This window comes from Juglans microcarpa x Juglans regia, chromosome 4D (assembly GCF_004785595.1).
Source record: "Juglans microcarpa x Juglans regia isolate MS1-56 chromosome 4D, Jm3101_v1.0, whole genome shotgun sequence".
NCBI lineage: Eukaryota > Viridiplantae > Streptophyta > Magnoliopsida > Fagales > Juglandaceae > Juglans > Juglans microcarpa x Juglans regia.
Window position 1 is genome coordinate 12,374,489 of NC_054600.1, and position 14,016 is coordinate 12,388,504.

Genomic DNA, 14,016 nt, shown 5'->3' on the forward strand with positions numbered 1-14,016 from the left:
TAGATTTGAAGTCTTGTATTTATTGAGTTTTGATATATACAATTATTTTTATGTATTCTTTGTACACTTTACTGGTGTGATTGGTCAAAATAATTATTCTATATTAAAAAAATTATGCAACTAATCAATTTTTAATATTTTGTACACAAAGAATACACAAAAGTGCGAGCATATAGAGTTTTTTAATAATATATCAATTTATAATTTATTTATTTTTAAGAAGGACCTTTCGATTTGTGTACAGAGTATGTCAATAGTTTATCCAAACTCTTATCTATTTTAGCCAAACAAAACTTGTATTATCTATTTTAATAGATGGCATTTATAATATGTGTTATACATCACTTTATCTATTCTTTTTAAGATTGTTCATTCATATGTAGAAGTCGGGATATGAATTTAGATTTACATATGCGGTCTGAATTCTCATTCGGTAGTCCGATTTTAGTCCTGAGTGAGTACCTGTCCTTACCTGATTATAAAACACTGATGATACGTTTACCTGGGTTGTAACTAAATACCAAATTTAGTTCAAAACATATATACATACATATATAGATATATTATAGGAGGTTTCGGGAATTTTATGTGTATATTTTATAACTTTCAAATGACTTTTTAATTCAAATTCTTAGAAGAAAAAGCTGATGTTTATCATTCGCCTCAGTTTGAGTGTGAGCCAAAGTCTCCCATTGCCTCAATCGGCCTCGGAACTCCTTCAACCAATAGTCTAGTCATTTGCCTCTATTAAAAGGCCAAGAAATTACATCGAGCACACAAACAAGGTGTAGCACACTCCAAATCCACACTTGTTATCTTCCCTTGATCAATACCTACCAATCCAACGAAAATTTGGAAGGACCCATCAAAACATGCGAGAGAATCTGTAGTACCTACCATAGATGACATATCTTGAAGACTTTGGATCAGTGGTAAAAGATTTGCACCAACACCAGCGTTAGGTGTAGAAGGCTTGATGCCAGCAGCCAAGCTCCAAAGGTTGTGAACAAGACTAATAGAAGCTGATTTGTCCCCATGAAAGTAGGTCAAAGCTTTGAGAATGGGCTTTTCACATTCTTGGTTCTCCTCGATTGCAATTTTTTCTTCATTTGTTTTCCATTTTTCTTCTATAACCACTGATTTTTCTTTTTCTTTTGTTGAACCTGTAGCTTCTTCCTTCTCTTCTTTTAATTCTACAGAGCTCAAATCTTCACTCATGCTCAAATCAAGAAAGAGATATCCATCTTCATTAACCATTGGAAGTTCCCGATTAGGAATGTTGTTCTTATTTGCCACCAAGATCCGCACCATATCCATCAACTAATTCAAGCGGTCCTTGATCTCCGACTCTCCTCATGAGCATCCACCTGCCGTTGCAAGGTCTCTTGTTGTTCTTTAAAACGATTATTGTCTGTAACATACCTGATAATTGGTATTTGAATAACTAGAAAATATAAGAGAAAATTGGTCATATTCAAGGTTGACCTAGCCTCCAAGAGAAGAGAGATAGAGAGCAGAATAGAAAAATATGATATTAAGGTTATGGATGCCCATACAATTCCATCATTCTACTACATATACTCCTTTACTAACCAACAGACCATAGCCCATCAACTAAAACAACAATTATAACAAAGGCCAAACACACAACCAACTCCTCAAACAAAAGGCCGAAAGACTAAACAAACAGCAAGTAAATAGTCCATGGCCCTACTTCAACAAAAATCCTACAAATAAAGGAGATGATTACTTTGGCACATAGGTTGAGCCCAACTACTAAACTCCTATTATCCAACCCAAGCCCACTATGAATTTGGTCCCTATTGTCACAATCACAGACATGTGACAAATCGTTCCCCTTCAAGCACCTTGTCCTCAAGGTGTGGCTATGCTCTCTTGTAGCTGAGACTTGCTTCTTACCCTCCAAGACCGTGATAAAGAAATGAAGAACATACAGCATGATGTTGTTATGCTTTATCCTTGTGTCGAAGACCTCAGAAGGTGTTTTCCTGGAAACAAAGGGGATAGTCTTAAGCTTGAACTGACCTTCAACTGAGAAAGGTTTCATAGCTAAGTAGTCTTCCCAAATAATAGTAAGGTTCTTATAAACTATAACATACTCTCTTCCAAGTACCTTCACTTTTTGCTAAACCTAACCAATACAAGTCCCCAAAATATGAAACTCCAAATGTATGCAGGATTGAGCAGATTCAGGTTTGTGAAGCTCTTTTTGAATGCCTATATTGACTCTGCAAGGAGGGTGTATATCAAATGACGCAGTCCCATTTACCATGTTTAAGTAACTATCAATACAGGATGTAACAATAGGATCATGAATCTCTACTCTATATTCAAGAATAACAACTGCATATGGAGTAGATACAATACTTGTGTAATCTACATCTCGAAACAACGTATCCAACTTAGGCCACAATTGTTCCCTCCAAGCAGCAAAATCATCCTCAATACATTGATCCTTGTTGACTAAACCAACTGTAATAAGATACTTAGCACCTTGTTCATTAAGTTGTTCATTAACCAACTTTCCAAAAAGACTAAATTGCAGGAAAAATACACCAAACTGGGTCATTATTCTGACTTGCTTGAACCATTATGCTGGCAAAGTTAAGCCCTATAATTCCAATCAAGGATTTGTTATGGCTATCATTTGCATATATCGAATTCACTGGGTGCTTGAAGTCAACAGGGGGCCCCTCGATAGAACACAGCGTAAAACCATCACCCCACTTAGGTATATTGGCACCGTAGTCCATGAGTAGTCGACAGAACCTTTAAATATCTGACGACAGTTTGCCACAATATCCTCAATTATGTGTATGTGGAACCATATACTTTCTACCTGAGTACACATAACTCCCCCAGGCCGAAGAGCCTTCACCACTTATTCAAAAAAGGGCTTCTCAAAAAGCTTTTGTGCAGGACCTATGGGGTCAGAAGAGTCCACTATAATCGCATCATAAATTCCTTTAGGAGTAGCCTTCAAATATGCAACTCCATCACCAATATGAAGATTTATTCGGCGATCTTTGTACCCAACTGCTATCTCAGGGAAATACAATATAGAAACACCAACTACTATCTTATCGATTTCACAAATATCAATATGCTCAACAGATGAATGGCGAGAAACTTCCCGCAGGACCCCACCATAGATTGCAATATCCCTCGGCGGCAATACATCAAACATAAAGGGAGTGAAAAACTTCTTACCTCTCATAAATGGAACCACCTTTCCAAGATTTTCAACAACCTCAGGATCATGTCGTTGACAAAATGAAGCACCTCCAAGAACCAACAAGGTAATTTGACGATGACATAAGGGACATTTACACAGCTGGAGTGCTGATCCATGATGCCAAACAAGCATTATACAATCCCCCCCCCCCCCCCCCCCCAAATCTTTAACATGGAGGTGGACGTTAGTGTGGAAGTCTTCTTCACTAATAATTGTTTCCTCATTGAACGAGAATTTGAACTGGGACCAAGAGAAGTTATGTCCGGCGATGAGGGATTTCCAGAGGCAGTGTTCGTCATCGTTTTGCTTCGTACTCTTGATAGGAATTCCACCAAATCGAACAATCATAGTAGATGGAGAGGGAGTGTGCTCCCAGATTCGGTTGGCCTTGTATCCACTACAGGGGCCGAAGAAGAAAGGACTTCCAGAGGCACCAGTGGTTGGATCCCACACTAGGTTCCATACCTTGTCACCATGGCTATCGAGTGTTTCAAGCAGCTTCAAGTAGCTCACGACCCTGACGATGGCAACGCTGACCACCTCCTTCGAACACAGCATTGAGCGAACATAAGAAAAATGGATTGAGATAGAGCAAATAGATTGAGACAGCGTTGGGCATTGAGTAGATAAAATATATGCAATTGTGTTGAAGATGGAGTGCCCGACGCTGATGGTGTGACTTTACACAAACATAGATAGAGACGGGGACACACACACACAGAAACAATGGTGGTAAGGAAGGAGTGGAGGACGTGTTGGGCTACGAGACGAGTCTTCCTTAGGTCCAAAAATTTCTGCCGAAATGAAGAACGTTTTGCATAGAGAGGGAGAGTGCAAATCAGTCAATGTAAAGAAGAGGGCCGAGATTGCTGCTAGATGAAGGTTGATTTTGGCTGGGTGTGGAGATATTGTTTAGCTGGGTTTTTGAGTTAAGGGTGAGGAGTTAGGAATCTGAAAAGCGATTCCACTAGGATCAAACTTCCATCGGATGGTTAGGTGTTCCCCTTTTTCTGTCATTGGATCATTAGTGCCAAGGGTGACTGGCCGAAAGGAAGGAAAGAGAAGAGAATTTCTTAGATTTCTGAAAGGAAGAGAAGGAATTGAGAGTCAGAGATGGAGATTTGAGAATGAAGAAAATGGTATCTGATTTCTAACAGAATCTATGGGAACATGAGAAAGAGCAATATGATCGGGCTTGACTACTTCTTTTTCTTCCACCCTCGCTGTGTATTTTTCATCTTCTTACAGAGCATAGAGTTGACGTTCCAGATTTGTTAACTCTTGATTGAAGTTGTTCTTGAAATCTTCAAAGTTATTCTTAACATCTTTGAATGTCTATAAAATAACTTCATAACGTTGTTGTGATTGTTCAACTAGCTCCTTGATGTTGAGTAAGGATGAGAGAATTTCTTCCATTTCCATAGATTGATAATAACACAGAAATCGGTGTCTCTCTAATACCATTTGTAACATACCTGATAGTTGGTGTTGGGATGACTAGAAAATATGAGAGAAAATACAAGAAAATTGATCAAATTTGAGGTTGACCTAGCCTCCAATTAAGGTCTCCATTTCTTAACAAAGGTTCTTCCCAACAAGCAAGGTCTCCATTTCTTAACAACATAGACAAGAGCAAGCAGCTCCTTTTCATAAGTTGACAGATCCAAAGATTTTCCCTTCAAAGCTTGGCTTAAGTAAGCAAGCCAAGGGTCTCCCCCCTTGCATCAAAACTGCACCCACTCCCAAGCCAGAAGCATCACATTCAATTAAAAATGGCCTCTCAAAATCTGGTAAGGCCAACACTAGTCGAGTATTCATAGCTTTCTTCAATGCTTCAAAAGCTGCAGAAGCTTCCACATTCCACCAAAACGAATCTTTACTCAATAAGGCAGTTAAGTGTGCAGCAATAAGTCCATAACTCTTTATGAATTTTCTGTAATACCCTGTTAACCCAAGAAACCCTCTCAAGGATTTAATAGACTTGGATAATGGCCAATCAACCATGGCTTTTAGCTTAGAAGGATTTGCTTTAACACCTTCTACAGACACCAAATGACCAAGGTAGTCTATCTCAGCACATGCAAATCTACACTTACTCCTCTTAGCAAACAAGAAATGTTTAGCTAAGATGTCCAACACCATAGAAAGGTGTTTCAAATGCCCATCTTTTGTCTTGCTATATACGAGTATATCATCAAAAAAGAAAATAACAAACGTTCTTAAAAAAGGCTGAAAAACCTCATTCATAAGAGCTTGAAATGTAGCAAGAGCATTTGTCAAACCAAAAGGCATTACTAAAAATTCATAATGCCCTTGGTGAGTTCTAAATGCTATTTTTTCAATATCTTTTTCTCTTACTCGAATCTGGTGATATCCAGATCTTAAATCCAGTTTTGAGAAAACAGTGACTCCAAACAATTCATCCAAAAGTTCATCAATCACAGGAATTGGAAACTTATCTTTGATGGTGTCTCGGTTTAGGGCTCTATAATCAATGCACATACGCCATGTGCCATTAGCTTTCCTTACAAGTAACACAAGAGAAGAGAAAGGAGATTGATTGCTTCTAATCACCCCAGCTTCAAGTAACTCCTTCACAATCTTCTCAATTTCTGATTTATGGAAAAATGCATATCTATATGGCCTTACAAAAATAGGAACTACCATTTCCTTCAAATTAATCTGATGATCTCTACTTCTGTTTGGAGGAAGCCCTTTTGGTTCTTCAAAGACTTTACTATACTGTTGTAGCACATTTTCTTCCTTTTGATCAATGCCTTCCACCGATTCATCATATTTATTTTGCACAATCTGTAAGAACATGCCCTTTCTCTCCACTGTTGTTAACTGGCAGATTTGAATATCTTGTACAATCTCAGAACCACTAGGATTCAAGCCATTTAAATTCACTGACTTATTACTATCTTTAAAGGACATAGTAAGGGAATTAAAATACAATAATACAAGCCCCAAAGTCCTCAACCACTGCATGCCTAGTATAACGTCACAACCACCCAAAGGCAACAAGAAAAAATCTATTACAAACTAATTTCCTTACACCTTAAGATCCAACCCTTCCACCATTCCTTCACTACACATTCTATCACCATTAGCCACACGAACTTCAATCAACTGATCATTACCAATCTTCAAGCCAACCTTCTTGGTTATTAGAGGATCAAGGAAGTTGTGAGTACTTCCTGTATCCACTAATATCACCACTGAACAACCATGGCCAATCCACTCAACCTCATAGTCCTCGAACTTGGAGCTCCAACTATTGCATGTAAAGAAATCTCAGGGTTTCCTCATTTTTATTCTCACAATCTCCACTTACTAACACTTCTTGAGTCAATTCTTCTACTCCATACTCATTGTTATCAAATAGATCCATTCCCTACATGAGGTAAATTTTAGCTTTCTTACAATGGTAACTAGGATTCCACTTTTCATCACAAAAGTGTCACAGTCTTTTTTCTCTTCTCTCTTTCATCTCTAAGGGACTAACTCTTTTAATAGGAAAAGAGCCTTTAAAATTATTGCCTTTGTAATTTTGAATAGCAGCTTGTCCAATAACTTGCTTATTGACATTAATAGCAGCAGTATTAGAGCCTCCTGGTGACAAAGGCACAAATGGAATGTGATTACCCCCTCCTCTACTATTGCCACGCAGACTTGTGACATATTCCTCCTGAATCTTGGCCAAACCAAATGCTGAACTCAAACTATTATGATGCAACATACGCATTGGCAACCTAATATCATCCTTGAGTCCACTAAGAAAGCAACTCAGTTTATAACTTTGAGACAGTCCTCTCAATCTATTTGACAACACTTCAAATTGAGACTTATAAATGGAAACTGTGGAAGTTTGCCTCAATCTAGTAATTGTCACCATAGGATTATCATAAGAGGAACTACCAAATCGAATTTGTAAAGCTTCTGTGAAAGAATCCCAAGAACAAAAAGTACCTGTTTCTTCAACATCTTGAAACCATACCAAAGCACTCATTCCATATAAAACGAAGCCATCCAAATCTTTTGTGTTTCTGGCATAGGATTCAAAGCAAAATAGTGATTTGCTTTATAAATCTAACCCATTGGATTTTCCACATTAAGCCTAGGAAAATCCAGTTTAATCGACATGAACTGCATTTCCCCATTGAGAGTAGAGTTGTCATTACAAGCTTCTTCCTGGTCCCTCACATGACCATTTCGAGACCCACTTCTGCCTCCATTTACTGCCTCCAACAGCAAATATATTTTCAAACTCAACTCATCCAACACTCCTTGATGATCTTCTACCCTTTTTTCCTGTTGTTCTTGGTTTTGCTTCAACCCAAGAATCATCTTTTCTAAATCTTTAAAACGTGTGTCTTTCGCCATAACCCCAAAAAAGAACTGCTCTGATGCCATTTTGTTAAGAACCCAGTTATAGAATTGCAGCATAATTATGGAACTAGAGAATTAAGAAGAATACGATGCAGGAATGATAGAAAGAAAGAATAGAACTCTGGTTTTCGAGGACCAGTGCCTCCAAGAATGCAGAATTGCATAAAACTCTTCAATGCCTATTTCATCACTTCCGTATGCTTTTTATACACGTCAAGCTAAACTAATTCTGTTAAATCTGGTATTTCTGTTACAATAAGGGCATCATAGTAATTTTTCACTTAATGACCACGTGCTCCTCACATGTACAATTAAAGCCTCTTACGATGCTTCAACTCCTAACTCCTTTCTCCATTCTGCTTCAACACCCTTTACAATCTGCCTCTCATTTTACACGTGTAGCCTCGTAATATTAGTACTTTCCTAGAATTTGCCTGAAAAAATAAAATTACTATAAAGAATCAATATATTCATTTGTTCCTTTTGGCAAAAGAAGAAGAAAGAACAAAAAAAGAAAATATAATTCGCCGACGTTCTAAAGTAATTTGAATAAAAGAGCATGTGAAGTTTGAAACAAAGCCAACTTTAAGCAAATTATGGGTCGACCTACCCAAATCAAAAAGCAAAAAGATTCAGTTGTTGTTGGGCCATTCAAATTAATAAAAGGGATGGCTCTACGGCCACCCTCTCAGCTACCGGAGCTATTATTAGTTATAGGATTTTTTTTTTTTTTTTTGCTTTTTTATACACTTATTTTTTTAATACTTTTAGATATTTAAAAAAAATAAAAAAATCACAATATTATTAAAAGATATTTTCTTAATTATTAAGTAAAAAAATACTAAAAATAAAAATAAAAAATCACAACATTTAGGCCCGATTTGTATTCACAACCCATCTCAACTCATCTCAACTCATCTCACTATTATTCACTATTATTCAACAACTTTAACTCATAAATTTCATTACTATTCACAACTCATCCCACTACTATTCACAATTCATCTCAACTCATCTTCGAATCCAAATGATACCTTAGAATTGAGAGATAAAATAGAGCATAAAAGTAATATTTTCCTAATAAAAATATTAATTCAAGTTTCAACATTGGGTCGAGAAAGGCATGAAATCAACAGCCCAACTCAATTAAAAAAGCTAAGTCCAAAAAAAAAAAAAAAAAAAACTCAATTAAAAAGCTCTCAACTTGCTTCCTTCCGAATTTGGGTTAAATAAATATCCATGCATGGGGGCAGTTACCTGAAATCTCATTATTTTTCATAATATGTTGAATTTGAGTGATTGCCCTTCTCCAATCTTTACTGTCCAACCTTAGAACGGACATGCGCATTATTGGAAAATATAGAAATAAATAATGTGTGCATATTCTTTGTAAACTAGAAAAAGAAAGAAAATAAAACAAAATCATATTTTGGAATTAGGTGGAGGAGCGTGGCGTAAAATTTCATTGTAATATTTTTCCATAAAGAAAAAGAAGTAGTACTATTAAGATTTTACGTTGTATACATTCACATGACATAATTTGATTTGTAAAATTAAGATTTTAAAATTTATCTTCTAAATTAAATTATCTTATGTGGATAGTGTGCGGTGCAAATACTTTCAAATAAAATTATTATTTTTAGATATTATGTAATTTATGGGATGCCTTCAACTATCGCCAATTAATTAAATGTCCTATTTTTTTAATTGTTTATGATGTTAAATGATACGTTGTCTTCGTTAAAAATAGAAATTGAGAACAAATTGCTTCTAAGAAACTTAATGACATTTGGAAATCTTGGTAATAGGGAAAGATTGAATAATATGTTCATCCATTATTCAATTAGCTTGTATAAAAATTTACTATAATAGACTTAACAAAATCACAGTATTTTTAACTTTAATTATTTTCATTGGCTAAATCTGTTGAATCCAAGCTACTAGCCAAATATTATTTTAGCATAAAAAATTCACTCTCTTGCATGCTATTCGTTTTGTGTGAGTTCATAATTCTAAAAAATTCCTCTTTGTCTCAAAAGTACGAAACATTCAAATCTCAAACTCAACTACAGAAAGCAACCAGTTTTCATTAGTCATCATTTCAATGATGCAACATTATTTTGCTAGAGTGTTTCAAGTTTTACAATATTATGATTAATTGATGCTAATTTTTTCTTTTAAAATCAAATATCAACATTAAAAAATTAATGTGTACTTTTTTAATAACGAATAAATATTCAAATTATAATTAGAATTAAAATAAATAAAAATGTGAAAATTAATATTTTAATAGAATATTAATAGATGTAAAGAGTATTATTTGATACTGTTAAAAAGTGATTAACTAAATTTATAAAAATAAATTTTTTAACTAAATTTTGACGAAACTTTATTGCTCTAGTATTCATTTTAGTTAAGATTTGAAACTACAGTTAGACACGGATAATTTGCATGCGTCATGACTGTTCATCCAGATTCTAATTAAAAAATTCGGGTATACTCCGACCGAAATCTAGATTTTAAATCCAGACCGGAACCGGATTAGATTAGTTCGAATCATAACGGGGCTGGAACCGGATGAATCCGGATGTTTTAAAATCCGGTTTTTATTTATTATTTTATTTTATAGTTTGAATGGAGAGAAAATGTGAAAATAATTCATCAGAAAGCAGAAACTGGAAAGGACTTGTATGGTCGATGTCTCTCCGTGTTCATCGATCGGACGTATCTTGGGAGGAGGACTCGATGAATCTCAACCACACGTGTTGTAACGTACACAAACTTCTGCTTGGCAGCGGATCAGAATTTCTGAGCACGAGGCCTGAGTCTCTGACAGGTTTTCAAAATATAATAAAGACACGGTAGGTGAAGTTGCAGTACTGAGAGAACGACAAGACATTCAGCTTTTCTACAAAGCATTTAATTTTTTCTTCTCTTCCGAACATCGTTTGAAAACACAATTCATTTTAATTTATTATTATAATTTTTTTAAATTTTAACATAAAATATAATAAATAATTTAATATTTTTAAATCTCAAAATAATAATAATAATAATAAATAATATTCTAATAATATTTTATCAATTCAACTCAATTCAACTCACTTTAACATCTAAACGCATTCTAAATTTCAAGAGTAGCATTTCATCTACCGAAATTTTGTCCCAAAAATATATTTCATCTTTTTTCTTTTCTTCTTTTTTTTTATATATTTTTTCAATTATCATAAATATTTTTTAAAAAAATAAAAAATTCATAATTTCATTAAAAAAAATTTCCTCAATTACTAAATAAAAAAAAATTTCAGGAGACATGTTTTAGACATAAATTCGGGACATTTAGCATTTCTAAAATTTCAACCCATTTTTTTCTAGTAATTGTGCTTTTTTAAGAGTATCTTCATTAGTTTGGTCAAAGTCTAATGATAGCTAAACTTTAGCCAATATGTACCAAAAAATCACTACATTAGATTGGCATCTCTATAAAATTTTAGACTTTTACTACAGTGATTTTTCAAATTTATAGGTGAATAATAGGTTAGCCAAACATTAAAATATTCAATTTTCACTCCTCTAACAAAATATGTAAGTATTTTTTGTAATTAAGAAATTTGATTCAATTTATTATTATTAAATATAAAATGTGATAACAATAAATAAATTAGTTAATATTAATTAGAATATTAATTATTAAGTTAATTATAATGATAAGTTAATTATAATATAATAATTATTATTATTAATATTTAATATTTAATTTAATGTTTAATAAATGTGATAAATATTAATATTAATTTAATTAGAATATAATTATTATTAATATTAAATTGATAGAATTATAAAATGTGATACAAATAAATTAAATAAAAAAATTATTAAATTAACAATATTTTATTATTATCTAGAGAATAAATGACTAATCTAATGTGAAGATTGAATTTAAATGGAATAGGCAAATGCACAAAAGTGTAATATTACCTAAATTTTAAAGATGAATTTGGCCAAATCAATGAGAATACTCTTAAGAGAGAGTCGATCGTTATTTATTTTTGAGCGGCGCTACTCCCATCGCTGGTAGCTCCCATTGGGCTCCCGTTAATGGTTTTGAGGTGAAGTTTTTTTTTAATATTTTCTTATATGTATTTTTTAACATATTTAAATACATTTTAAAAAATAAAAAAATTTATAATATTATTAAAAAATATTTGCTTAATGTAAAAAAATAAAAAATTCACAGCAGTAAAATCTAACCGTAAAAACTAACCGTAAGAATAATATCTTCTTTTATTTTTTCTGTTTGCTGTCAGTTTCAGTCCTCTGTCGCTTCCATCTCCCCACTCCAATCTTTTCCTGTATTTATTTATTTATTTATTTGTTTATTTAGTAATTAAGTAAATATTTTTAATAATGTTTTTTTTAAAATATTAAAAAATATTAAAAAAATACACATAAAAAAAGCAAAAAATAAAAAAATACAACGACGGTAACTCCCAGCCTGAGCGGGGCTGTAGAGCCACCCAATTAGATTTTCCGAATTCCATACCAGAAAAAGTTCGGTCCAGATGAACAGTTTTAACATGCGCACAACTGAAAACATGATCAGAGCACGCCAGACCAGAAAGAAGCGCATGTTTCAAAGTTCAACCATGTAAAAAATAAAATCACCCTTAATTTCTGGTCTGTATTTGGCCGCTAGCTCTATCCTTGCGGCGGTCAAAAATCACCGGCGTCAGTACTAAATTCGAGGGGCGCAACAATAGTTGGTAGTTCAAAGAACATGTCACCAACTGACATATACACGTCATATTATACAATATATTATATAATAATATTAGAAAATAAAAATATTTTTATAAAATAATATTATTTTTATAAAATATTTTAAAAAAATACTCTTTATTTAAAATATAATTGTATAAATAATTTTTCCTGATAAAATATAGGGCACTATATTAATTAAGAGACAAAACAGTTGTAATTTTTCGATTGTTCAAGAGTTTTTTAGCAAGTTAATTTATAATTTATGAATATTTAATGAATTATATTTTTCAGATATTCCGCTTATATTACTGTTTTTTTTTCATTTTTTTAATTAACAAAATTGAGCAACAAAGAAAAAAAAAAAGGAGATCAAAGAACCTTTTTATCTTCTTTTACATTTTTGATCCTGAGCTGTTCAAACCAAGAGAGACGTGCTTGGCTTTTATGAAATAGTACTGACGACGTCTTCAAAACGCAATGATTGCTATAGGAAAAAACTATGTATTTACTGCTTACAAGTAATCAATTAACCTTTAATGGTCAAAATTATTCAACTATATGTGTGGGTTAAGACTTCATGGGCAGTGGCCAATGTTGATTATTTTGTGAGAATATGGTCCATTTTTTAATTATAAAGTTATGGGCCATGTTCCTAATAACGACATTTAAGAATCTTGAATAGCTAAAAGTTAAAACTATTCAATTGGTTGAAAAGTTTAAGGAGACGTTTGGATTTAAAAATAGGTTAAGATGAGTTGAGATGAGTTTAGATGGTTTGTGAATAGTAGAATAAAAGTTGAATTATTTATTATATTTTATGTGAGAATTTGATAAAGTTATTTTAGAATTTAAAAAAATTAAATTATTTATTATATTTTGTGTAAAAATTTAAAAAAATTATAATAATAAGATGAGATAAGTTGAGATGAGTTTTGAATCCAAACCTCTCTTAAATATTTCAATTTTCAAAGCTATGTTTTGACTAGAAGGTGGGAAATAGAAAGTTTATGTTTGAAAGTTCTCAAATATAGAAAAGGCAGAAAAATGTGACAACTTACCATTCTTAGCCCCCACTATATGTAGTTAGGTTTAGGAACAAATTTTATAAAATCTCGCCACGTCATTACAAAAAAAATGATCTTTTGAGATTAATTATTTTTAGCAAAATAATATTTTTAATTAAAATAAATCTATTTTCTTCGTAAATAATAATTTTTGTTATAAAATAATAATCATAAATATCCATTTTTTTGTAGTGCGACTAAATAAAGAAAACAATGAAATAAAAAAATAATTATACAAAAATAATTTTATAAATTAACTTGATTTTATCTAATTTATTAAATTTACTATACAATAATTTTTTTTATAATATAACGAATTACTTCAAATCACATTAATTTGTGAATTATTTTCATACAACCTGCTTGTGATCAGAATATTTTTTTTCAAAATTATGAGATGGATTTCAGAAATAGGTAAATAAAAATAAATGAAAAATATGTCAGAGTCAACAATCTTTCTTCATTTTCTTGTAGCGTTCCCTGTTGTCAACTGTGACAGCTACGATATTTTAATTTCTATATAGAAAGTGAAACTTTTTATCT